General features: G+C 43.0%; 1 protein-coding gene across 9 annotated transcripts in view; it reads left to right on the top strand.

Annotated features, from left to right (window-relative positions):
- The window catches only part of LOC118083707 (melanopsin), a 67,055-nt gene that overhangs the window by 1,525 nt on the left and 52,933 nt on the right, over positions 1-12,597 (top strand). For 3 of the 9 annotated variants that reach the window (XM_088660508.1, XM_088660512.1, XM_088660504.1), the window contains exon 2: positions 1,936-1,995. The gene's annotated coding sequence lies outside the window, so the exon portion shown is untranslated. Of the gene's footprint in view, positions 1-1,935; positions 1,996-7,233; positions 7,341-9,214; positions 9,609-12,597 lie in introns of those variants that run through there. The other 6 variants (XM_088660509.1, XM_088660505.1, XM_088660510.1 and 3 more) reach the window with 4 other exon arrangements.

Here is a 12,597-nt window from a genome sequence, read left to right as displayed (position 1 = left end):
AGGCATAAAACCTCCTAACAGTATAGAGACAGGAGCTATAGTAGTAGATTTAGCAGCAGGACCATATCCTGATGGATGCTTAGAAATCCTGCAGTGCTTTTTTGCAAAATGAGGAGTGATAACCCATCATTCTGAAAAAATTCCACTGGTGGTAACTTTACTAAGCCTTCAGACAGTTCCTCCGTTGTCTTCATTGGACAGAGTAGTCTCCCAGCTGCCAAAATGCACCCCAGTGAGGACAGCTTTCTGTTGCTGATGAAATAATATTCCTTGCTAAATTTGCTAAGTACTTTGGAGGTCTTCAGGGGTGAGAGGTGCTATAGAAATGGAGACTCCTTCCTGATTCGCTGAACTTTCCAGAATGAAAATAAAAATTGAAGGGATATTGTTCTATATGTGAACAAGAGTGTTACCTATGCACATTTTTTACAACTCTAAAAATTCTGGAGTCGGATTTTATTATTATACACTTCCCCCCCCCCTCACGTGTTGAAGCATGTGGCAGTGAAAGGCATGCAACATTTTGAATCCAGAACTCTCAATCCATTAGGGATAGGGACCCTCCAGGACTCTCTGTCTTGCCCACAAGACTCTCCTCAGGCCATATTCCCACTGGCCCTGCTCCACACCCTCCTTGACCTGTAATAACATCCTTCAGCTGTGAAAATGCCTCTGGCATGCCAGGTGGAAGATGGAAAGTTAGGTGTGTGAGATACACTTTACCTTTCATCTTACTTTGAGATGCTATTTCCTTCCCTTCAGCCAGGGTGGGAACCTGTGGCCCTCCAGATGGTGTTGGACTTCAATTGGCATCAGTCCTAGGCAGTGTAAGGCAGTGGTAAGGGATTAGGGGATTTGTTGTCCAACAACTTCTGCATAACAAGTTTCCTCAGCCTTGCTTCAGAGCATCACTGGTTGCACAAGACATTACGACTGGATAATAACATTGGTGATACCCAATATTACTCATACTTGTAGTAGAGTACATTGAAATTGATGAGTATAACTAACAATGAATTTCACCAAAAAAAATGGAAAAATCTGTGGGTAAACAAATGGATATGATTTCCTTAATGTTGTCTTGAAATCTGCCCTCATGTTGGTAGCTTTTAGGGCTTCAGGGCTTCATTCTGTTTGTTGATACTTGATCAATTAATTTTCCATTTTGCTATATCTAAAAGGTCTAAATCATCTTGCAAATGATAACACTTATTTTTTTTAAAAAAAACTTTTTTTCAAATAATAATTATAATAAATGCAACTTTTTACCACACTGTTGCTTCAAGTACCCTCCTTGGCAGGGCCAACCCAAGACATTTTGCTGCCTGAGGTGAAAGACAAAATGGAGCCTCTCTCCATTCCATGTCCATATGCTGACCAGGCTGGCCATAAAGTCTTACTTCAGCACTGGCAATCAATAAATGTTCTCCAGTACACCTGAGTGCAACAGGTTTTCTTAGGGGACATAGGGCAGAAAGTACACACCATCTCCTGCCTAAGGCAGATGCCTCACTCTGCCCAATGGTAGGGCCAGGCCTACTTTATTCAGCACATCATAGCACTGTTTGCAAATTTAAATTTCAGGAAAAAAATCTTCCTGGAATGATGCTAAGTAGATGAGGAAAAATCTTCATCTAGAAACGGTTCATTCAAAACATGTATTTTTCCAACTTGCAGTAGCTTTGAGCAAACAATAAAAATAATGATGAATGGCTCTGAAAAGCAAAAATGTGGATCATGCGGATTAAGGAGACAGATGTGAAATAATGTCTGAAGCCTGAGGAATATGCCAAGGCACAGCTGGCTGCAAAAAGGGAAATTTAATGGAAAGAATAAGCTGTCAAGTCAAACAGTTGATTGGAAATAGCCTCCAATAGCTCATGAATGGTGGCAAACAAGGTGAACAGTTATAATATATGCTATTCTTTCTTACAGTACAATTTGTCTACTCAGAAGTAAGTTCTGCTGAATTCACTTGAGATTCCTTCCAGGTAGGTAAGTAAAGAATTGAGCAGGCATGTATAAGGTTGTGCTGCTAATGTTCTAAATACTTGTGCCATTACAAAGTACCTAAGAAGCAATATTGTTCCCAAATTAATCTTAACTGGAAGGCTTCAAACTTGTTATCAACTTGCATAGAAAAGTCCCACTTGTTTTTGATGAATTATGTCACAGTATCAGCCTACACTAAATTTAAGCAGAAAGTAAATTTAATCTATTCATTTCCTATGAAGAAACTATTTAATTCAATGGGGCTGATTTCTGAGTAGGCATGAATAGGATTGTGCTCTTAAACTGCAACAGTAAATTGATTATGAAGGTAAATGTTATCAATAGAAAGACTTGTTCATATATGTTGGAGTGAAACTCCTGTGTTCCTCCAGGCATTTTTGTACTCCAACTCCCATCATCCCTAACCATTGTCCAGTCTGTCCAGGACTGAGAGAAATTGGAGTCCACCAACATCTGGGTTCCCATACCCAGTTTATATTTAAACTTTAGCCCTATATCACTCATAATTTACCTTTATTTTATCTGTAGTCCTTTTTTTTTACATCCAAAAGGAAATCCAAAGCAACAAATACAGCAACAAGAAGCAAATGATATGAAACAGTATATGACAATTCAGTTAATCACCAAATACATAAAACAACAACAACAACAATTTATTTATACCCCACCCATCTGGCTGGGTTTCCCCAGCAACTCTGGGAGGCATCCAAAAAAAGATTTAAAATACACTAAAACATCAGTCATTAAAAACTTCCCTAAACAGGGCTGCCTTCAGATGTCTTCTAAATGTCATATAGTTGTTTATTTCTTTGACATCTGATGGGAGGGTGTTCCACAGGGCAGGCGCCACTACTGAAAAGGCCCTCTTCCTGGTTCCCTGTAACTTCACTTCTCACAATGAGGGAACCACTAGATGGCCCTTGGTGCTGGACCTCAAGGGGTGCAGAACCATAGGGGTGGAGACGCTCCTTCAGGTATACAGGTATAAACAAGGAAGGGATAATGAAATAATAGCCCATATTTCAACCAAAAATTCACACATATCCCTTCTCCAAAAAGTCAGCATGCAAAACCATTCAGATACAACATTCAGAAAGACATATGTACCCTACATCCAGTGGAAGCCAATGGCTGATAAGGATAAAAAGGGCCACTGCACACCAAAAAACCCTTCATTTCACAACAACCTCCTACACCACAGCTGAATACAGAGGCTTCCTATTTAGTACTTTTTAAAGTGCTTCCTGAGATTGAACTTAGAGTGAACTTTGCAGAACGTTCAGTAACCTGTTGGCCTCGTGCCACTGAAAAACAGAAGTAGTGCACTGTCTTTAAATCTTCATAAATGAGATGGCAAAGAAAAAGCAAAGGGATTATGTGTCCATCAAAGCTTTCCCTTCGGTACTATAGTTGTGTTCTGCAAGCAAGGCAAACCCTAAGTTGCCTTTTATTATATTGCTATAAGTTTGCAGGTTGTGCAGATTTCCCAAGATTCTTAAATTTAATAAATGCTAGACACTGGATTTAGTGAAGTGCTAAAACATAGGTGAGTCCAATTTCCTGGGACCAGGAAGTCACTTGGCAGAGGGCCCATGAGGAAGTGATTAACCTAACAAGGGACAATGAGAGAAGTGATCAGCATAACTAAGACTGTGCGCCAGCCAGAAGCTGGCTGGGTAGTTTGGAAGGCGGAAATCACCAAGGTTACATCACAGGAAAACTGTGCCTTTTGCACCAAGCTTGGAATGGCTGAGGCTTAAGAGGAGGGGCTGCATTTGGCAGGGGTTCTGGGAGAAAGGACAAGGAGTTGGGGACTGAAGGGAAATGGCCATTAGAGCTGGATGGAAAGCAGAAATAAAGGGATGGTGCTTAGGATGGCTGTGTTTCCAAACTGGGCTGTGAAGAACAAGCTGCTCTTGAGATGACATTGCTGTAAGATCTGCAGCCCCTTCATCTAAATTCAAGCGTAGATATGTGCAATTAAACCATATTTCTTAAAGGCACTCCAGTCTCCACTGCATCTTGCTTCTCAATGGAAATGTGCTTGGCAGAGATTGGGGGAGTGGGCGTGAAACCTTTGTAACAACAATATATGCAAATAATGGTTGTACAGTTGAGATGGTTGGACAGTGTTCTCGAAGCTACGAACATGAGTTTGACCAAACTGCGGGAGGCAGTGGAAGACAGGAGTGCCTGGCGTGCTATGGTCCATGGGGTCACGAAGAGTCGGACACGACTAAACGACTGAACAACAACAACAGTTAAGAGTGGCAGACTTGGGGTTCTCAAATGTCAGTGGCGCCCTGTGCGATGCTAAAATTTGGGGCACCCCCCCACCTCTTGTGCTCTGTTCTACAGCATTGTTGTGATGCCCCCTGCAGCATGGCACCCAGTGTGAGCAAACCAGTTGAGCTACCCTAAAACCACCTCTGAAGTTAATTCTTGGATCTATAAACATTAAGCACATAGAGCCCACCCACACCATACATTTAAAACCTAATGCTTCCCCCAATGAATCCAGGGAACTGTAGTTGGTCGTGGGTACTGGGAATTGTGCTTTAAATGTGCTTTAAATCTATGGTGTGGATGTGACCTAGACAGAGAGCAATCAACTGGCCAAAGGTGACCCAATTAACTCCGTTGCTGAGTGGGCATTTAGATTTAGGTCTCCCTAGTCCTGCATTCTGTTATGCCATTGATATATGCACAAAAATGTTAGGAAGGTAATATTACCATTGTGATATGTGTTGCTCCTAATCCATTACTCTATATGTAAAGTGAACATAATAAGTATAGATTATTTTAGACAATGGCTAAGGTTAACTTTCCTAACTAAAAATAGCATGGCATCAAACTTTACAGGACATTTGGGCAAAACATGAGACATCCAATGACATCAAAATGATGGATTTATTCTCTCCTAAAATCTCTCTGAACAAGTTTTGATCAGTTCAGCCAATATCTTTGGACTTTAAAATCTCTAGGGACTTGTTATTTTCCCAGGAATATGATTCGATGGTCTGACTCTTCTTGCTAGGAAATAAGATGTTGTAAATAGAATAAATACTGGGGTGAAACAACAAACACTTTCCACAGTTCCCATTATCTGCAAAAAATAAATAAATCTGCAAACCTTACATTTATTGTATCTGAAAAGGTGTTTTGTTTTCCTTAGGAAAGTTTTAGACTACGTTGCCAAAACAAATAATCCAGGAAATAGTCTTTTTGTATCTATTGTCATCTTAGAAGAATGCTTTGGGTTGTAGCCAACAAAGGTCTACTCAGAAAAGCACCATTGACACTGAAGGACCTGAGTTTGTTGATCTTAATGGGTCGACTCTGAGTTTGACCTATGTTAAATACAACCCTTTCTATTAAAGCCAGTTGCACAGTTGAGAAAGGCAGATCTTCATTAAATGCAATTCTATTGTTCTTCTACAGACTTTTTTGTTTTGCAGAACCTAAGAGAAGATAGAATAGGGCATTAGGTGAGAGAAGGACTTCTCAACTCCCCCCTCACATTAATGTTCTGCCCCAAAACATCCCCCACCGACAATGCTGGTTCAATACATTTTGTTGCCTGAGCTGGAACAGCAAATGACATTCTGCAAAGAGCTGGGCAGTGGCAAGGAGCTGTGGTCAACATCACCAAAGCTGATATTATTCATATATATATATTTCAAAAAAATCACAGCTATAACCTACCTTTGTCAGTTCACAAATTATTAGTGCATATCATTTAGGGGAGAAAATTTCTTGGTTTCCTGTTCTACCAAGAGAATCACAGTATATGTCACAGAGCAAATTGTTGACATCTGGGCATTCATACTATACAAGAGTTTGTGTGCATTGTATGCTGTTATAAAAATGAAATGAAAGAAGTAAGAACGATGTATATTTTTAATTGCATGTTTAATGGCATAATAATAAAAATATTAATAGGTGGGGAACCAGCTATAATTGACTAAGGAAGAGTATCTATGACTAATTAAAATGAGATTCCTCAGGATCAATCGCTGCTACACTACATTAACTTGTTTTGAAGATGTTTGAGTAATTCTGTTGAGGGGACTGCCACATCTGAATTTTACTCTAATTATATTCTATGGTGTCTTGAAATGAAAGTTAATTATTCTCAGACAGAAAAAGGGAAATGCAGCTGTGGCCATTTTCCTGTTCCCTTTCTAATTTATTTCAACCCCATTCCTAAAGACATTTACCTGAATATAAGTCTACATGGCATTCCAATATAGCTATAGTGACACAAGGCAGCGTTTGCTCTATCACAATAAAGCGGATTAAAAAGACCGGTCTGCCCTTTAACAATATGGCCCCACCATTATTTTAAAATCATAAGCTGCTTAGTGAATAATTTAAATAGGGATTACAAGGGGGAGGGTGTGTGTGGACATAATGACAACAATCTTGCATGTCTCTATTCCGCATTGGTGTTATACTGTATTTGTGAATTTAAAATGTACCTATTTCTATATTGCTAAGAGAAATGTTCTGCAATCTGTTTTGTGCCTGCTGCATGCACTGGTGGAGGAAGAGGAGTGTGGGGGGAGTGTACTGCCCCCAGCAGCATGATCCCGGTGGGGTGCCATCACGGCCGCTCCCCCGCCCACGCTGGGCACCACACCCCACAATGCATGCCACGCCCTCAGGACACGCACCAGCCCAGCCCCTGCCTGCCCTCCGCTTCCTGGTGCTGGAGCATGAAGCTCTGCCACTGGCTGCATGTTGATGCAGGAAAAAGCATATGTTAAATGTATAATGGAACTGACATCATGAGACACTTGGGGTTTCGTATCCAACTAAGTTGTACTCCGAGGGCCAGTGTGGTTTAGTGGTTAAGAGCGGTAGACTCGTGATCTGGGGAATCGGGTTCGCGTCTCTGCTCCTCCACATGCAGCTGCTGGGTCACCTTGGGCTAGTCACACTTCTCTCAGCCCCACTCACCTCACAGAGTGTTTGTTGTGGGAGAGGAAGGGAAAGGAGAATGTTAGCCGCTTTGAGACTCCTTCGAGTAGTGATAAAGCGGGATATCAAATCCAAACTCTTCTAAACGAAATCACTGGGCTTACTCTGGGTATTGTTATGAGGCACAGGATACGTTCTGGGCCTCCACGTGCATAAGTGAAATTGCATAAAGTGAGGCCTCAAAAAAGCATCTAAATGTCTGTTTTCTCCTGCTCACCTGCTCTCTCTCCAATCCAGAGCAAAATAACTAGAGTTAAAGCTCTGGGGCCAGCTGGAGGCTGGAGGACACATGGGAAAGCTGCTGCTGCTGCACTACCCCACATATCAGCTGCTAAGTGGAGAAGGTAAGCAGCCTAAACAAAGCCCCAGTGTGCCTCAGGTCTCTTCGGGGCTTCCTCCGCCCTCAAGATGTCCTCTTCGGGCTCTGGGGTCTCCTTGCAAGCCATGAGGACTCTCCAGATCTCTCCTGCCATTTCCTAGTAGGATTCTATTTATTTATGTATTTCCCAGTGCCTCAGATATATGCAGCCTTGTGTGAGAAGGCACAACTAAGTGCCTGTATACATCAGATCCACACATGTATCCACCATGTTTATAGATCCAATGTACACTTCTGAGAGGAATGGAATCTTTTGTGGGGAGCAAGGACATGTGTCCATTAAAAATGTGTGTACACCTTTAACCGTTATGCCCAATAAATAACTTGTCACACCAGGAAATAGGGGGAAAAAAGGTTTATTACTCAGAAATGAAAGAGACAAGAGTATATTGTTGTTACTTTAGAAAGCAAGGATGCAGGTGTGTGGGGAGCAAATAATCATTCAAGGCATACTTACACCTTAGTCCTAAAGTGTAAAAGAGTCTCGAACTACCCCAAAGCCTAGAGAAAAAGAGTGTAGTGATGTGCGCAGTAGTCAGACAAAAAGAAAGAAAAAGAGGGTAGGGTATTCCTGACATTTGAGCAAGTGGAGCACAAAGTCAGGAAGTTGATATGTGCCATCTTCAAGAGTTAAAGCTTCCCCCACAATTTTGAAATCCTGTATCAGCAAGGCAACAGAGTCTCTCACCAATTCCTTTGATCTGTGCGGTCCAGCAAAGTGTAGGGTTGATCCCTGAGACTGATCACTGAAGAGCAAAGAGGAGTTTCCCTTTGGAACTGTGAGCTGACTAACAATTGAAAACCTGTAATCTAAGTATACCTTGATTCTAACTTCTATGGACAGGGGAGGGGGCTTCCTTTGAACTATTGTTTCTTTATTCTAGTATACTATTGTGTTTTGTGAGATACATTTGAATTGAAGAGGACACTGCCTTGATTTTGGGAAGACCACATCTTTATCTTTACAGTTCCTGAATCATAAAGTAGCCTATCTTTAAAAGAGATTTTCATTTTCTGTTCCTGCTAACAGGAGATTGGGAACTAGATATGTCCGGCAAATACAAGGATTAGTGTTCCGACCGTTTCTGCAATCTATATAATCAGGGTGTTATCCTTAGTGATAGGAGCTTGCACCAGGTTCACATGAGGGGTTTATTTTATATTAGGTATTTATTTCTTGCATTTATATCCCAACCTTCTTCTCTAAGGAGCTCATGGTTCTCCCTTCCTCCTTTAATCCCCACAACAACCCCGTGAGGTAGGATAGGCCGAGGGACAGTGAGTGGCTCAAGGTCAACTAGTGAGCTTCTTGGAATTTGAACCCTGGTCTCCTAGGTCCTCCTAGTCCGACTCTCTGCGCGTGTATGAAACTCCTAGCAAACGGCTAGAACCAGCATAGCAAACCAAGGACTGGGCTAAGAACTTCGCTGCCTGGTGTGTGTGTGTTTGTGTGTGTTGCTTTTCAACTTGCAGGGAGAGTTCCTCATAAGTGATAACATTTTTTAAAAAAAACCGTTTTGCTCTCAGGCGGCTCAGGGGCTAGAGCTCTTGAAACCACCTCGTCGTGTGACATTGACACAAGAGAAGCATCTGGCGATGGTGCTTGAGACTGACTGAGCGCACCACGCCTCACGTCCTTCCGCGGCGGCGGCGTCTCCCTCTCTCCCTCCTCGCAGCTGCTTCTGCCCTCATTTGCTTTCCCGCCTGATGGGCCCTCGGGGAGTTTGTAGGCGCGCGAAGCGGCGCGCGCGCAGGGCGGGGAGGAGGGGAGAGAGAAGTGTGTGGAGGAGAAGCCCCGGCCGCGCTTTTGCCTCTCATTTATTATGATGACCAGCGCGCCGGCGAGGTTAAATAGTTGCCAAGGCGCCAGCAGCCCGACTCCATCTCCTCCTCCTCCTCCTCCTCTCTGTCCTGGCGGGAACTAACGACCACACACAACAACTGCTACGAGAGGAGAATCACGTTGTTCGAAGCAGCTTCGCCTTCCTTCTCCCCGGGGCACTTTTCTCCCTGGCCGAGCAGCTCGAGGCGGCGGCGGCGGCGAAGCCGCCCACGGAGGTCCCCGCCCCCCGCCCCCTGAGGAATGGAGTCGGGGGAAGAGTGAGGGGGAAGCCGGTGTCGTTGGCTTCGTCCCTCCGGCGGCACCTGCGTTGGGGCTGCGGCGGCGGCGCCGAGTCAGCGAGCCAGCGCTTCGCGCGGCGGCGCGGGAGGCATGGCAGAGGCACACGAGCAGGTAAAGGCGAGGCGCGCGGGCAGGTGGGAAAGGGCATTCGGGACGAAGAGGCTTCCCCTTCCTCCAGAAATGGACTTTCCCTCCTCGGACACGGGCACGTAGGTGGGCCGGGGGAGATGCATGTCGGGGGGGGGGTTCTTTCTTTCCCCACCCACCGGCCTCTTCGTGGGTCTAGGGCGGGAGCGAAGGAGTTGCTGTGTGCAGAAGAAGAGCGCCCACCAGCCCCGCCGGCAGCGCTGCTCTCGTGCGCCAGCCCTGCGCTGCGAAAAAGTGTCTCTTACTGCGGTTTTTTATTATTATTAATAAATGCATTATATATTTATTGAAAGGGACTTGCTGCCCTTCTCTCTTCAGTTTGAAATCGAGACGTTCAGAGTTGCTGGCGTCGAAACGCAACAATTAACCACAAGGACGAGGTTTCTGCGAAGTTCCTAACATCGCAGCAAACTCTCAACAAGCTGCAGCTCTAGCCCACACCTGGAAAACTTGTTCCACAATAGCACAGTGCATCTCTCTGTGTGCTTGCTCAGAAGTAAGTCCAACTGGGTTCAGTGGGTCTTCTTTCCAGGTATGTGGGTACAGGAATGTACCCCGACAGTGCAATTCTAGCCATAGCTACCAGGAAGGAAGCCCCATTGAGTCCAGTGGGATTTACAGGATCACACCACAGCCTTATTCTTTTAGTCTTTAAGGTGCTATATGACTTAACTGTCAGGGGTCCTTTACCTTTACCTTTTTATGACTCTTGCACACTGCGCATTTGTCTTTGCCGGTATGATAGAATCCCATCTGCTTCCATTCCTACTGATGAGCGATTAGAGGTGTTTCTCCTGAGCTGGAGATTGCTTTAGAGGGAACTTGGGCAATTTCTTAGGGAAACAAGGTTCGTGCTACCGGTACTTGGCTTCATAGCTCAACAATTCCATTGACTTTTATAGGGAGACTCTGCACTGCACCCTTTGGGAGTTGTAGATCATTTTAAGGAGGAGTCTTCAGAACTTGGTGGTGATGAAGTGGCAAAGTGATCGAATTGTTGCGTGGCATCACTGAGCTCATCCCTCAGACTGGCTGTGTTGTCCACTTCAGTAAAAAACAAACAAACATTACATTAAAAGGACGTGAATATTATTCAGAGCGGATTCATTCAGGATTGATTTTTATGCTGTATTTGAGAGCATTCCTAAAAATCTTCTTCAAAGCAGCAAGATAAGTGACACTGTGGTCCTTAAAATATTGAAGGTTCCCCACTTCCATCAGTCCAAGGCAGCATAGGAGGTGGTAAGGGATGATGGAAGTTGTTTTCCATTAACTTCTTGGGGGGGGGTGTTGCAGGTTCTCCTTTAAAAAAAACACACACTCCCCCTTCTCTAAAGAATGGCTTACTCTCTTTCCCTGTTTTTAAATAAAGAACTGTGATTATGTGGTTATATATATATATATATATATATATATATATATACACACACACACACACACACACACACACATATATATATACACACACACACACACACACACACACACACACACACAGACAGACAGACACAGGAACACTCACTAGTAAAACTTAGATGGTTTATGGGTCTGGTCTCCTATCCTAGAGTGGCAGGGGCAACCCAGTCAGATGGGCGGGATATAAGTAATAAATTATCATCATCATCTGTCAGGCTATGGAACCATTGCAACTCCTCGTGTCCATGCTGTGGTTTATAAAGTTGATGGGAGGATATGAATATTTATAGAACCCCTAAAATGATTTATAGACTAGTAAGCTGGGAATAGCAATAATTGATCTGATGCAAAGTAGGTATTAATAACTATAGTGATTTTTTTTTAAAAAAACACCACCATTGAAAACAAACATTGTTCAACTTATAATGAATATACAATCATACCTTGGATCCCAAATGCCTTGGTACTCAGACGTTTTGGCTCCTGAACACCGCAAACCTGGAAATGAGTGTTCCGGTTTGCGAACTTTCTTTGGAACCCAAATGTCTGACTGTGCTTCTGCGGCTTCCGATTAGCTGTAGGAGCCATACTTTTGTTTCCGAACGCTTTGGAACTCCAACAGATTTCTGGAATGGATTCCATTCAACTTTCAAGGTACAACTGTACCCTCTTAGGTTTTCTAAAAGTTCAAAATCTAAGGGCAGCATTACTGGAATCTCAGGGCGGTTCATAACATAAAAATACATATAAAAGAACAGCTTTACAAAGCTTCACAAACCATCGTTATGATGATTATTTTGTCCTTTTTATATGGTGTTTTAATTTTTATTGCATACATATTGTTGTACATTGCCCTGACATTTTATGAGATGGTGGGGTTTAGATACTTTTACAAATAAATAAATAGTCTTACCAGCAAAGCTGCAGCTATGTTCATTTGATTTAAACTGTTTTAATGCTGTATTTTATGTTGTTCTAACCCACCCTGGGACCTTCTCATGAAGAGTGGGTGGTAGTAGTAGTGGTTGTAGTAACAACAACAACAACAAAAACAATGTAGACTGTGTGTTTAAATAGGCACTCTAAATAAGAATATGTCTTTAGATTTATACTCTGTCCTGTCACAAGAATTTTTCATATATCCTTTCAAGTTTGTTTTTAAAAAGAAGAGAGATGGGTGTTGCTTTGTGCATGACTTAGAGCAATTTTTCTCTATTTCATGAATTACCCTGCCAGGAACAAATCTAGGTTTATTCTGTGGACTCTCCAAGGAGCCAGCTCTCTGATGTCATATTTGAATTTCAAAAACACTGTACCTAAAAGAAATACCAACATATGAAAAGACCCAAAGTGCCAAGTGAACCTCCTTTGAGAGCCACAGACAAGTGGTTAATTCCCCCCCCCCAAAAAAATTGTGTTCATTGAATGGGCTGGAAGATAGTTTGACTATCCCACCTTTCCATTCTGCTCATCACAGGAGTCTGCACCCCTATGCTTTGTGTGAGTTATCTGTGCTGGGAATCTGTGCTGAAATGCT

Source organism: Zootoca vivipara, chromosome Z1, assembly GCF_965207765.1.
Source record: "Zootoca vivipara chromosome Z1, rZooViv2.hap1.1, whole genome shotgun sequence".
Taxonomy (NCBI): Eukaryota; Metazoa; Chordata; class Lepidosauria; order Squamata; family Lacertidae; genus Zootoca; species Zootoca vivipara.
Note: the sequence above shows the minus strand (reverse complement) of the source record. Positions and strands in the feature narration are given on the sequence as shown.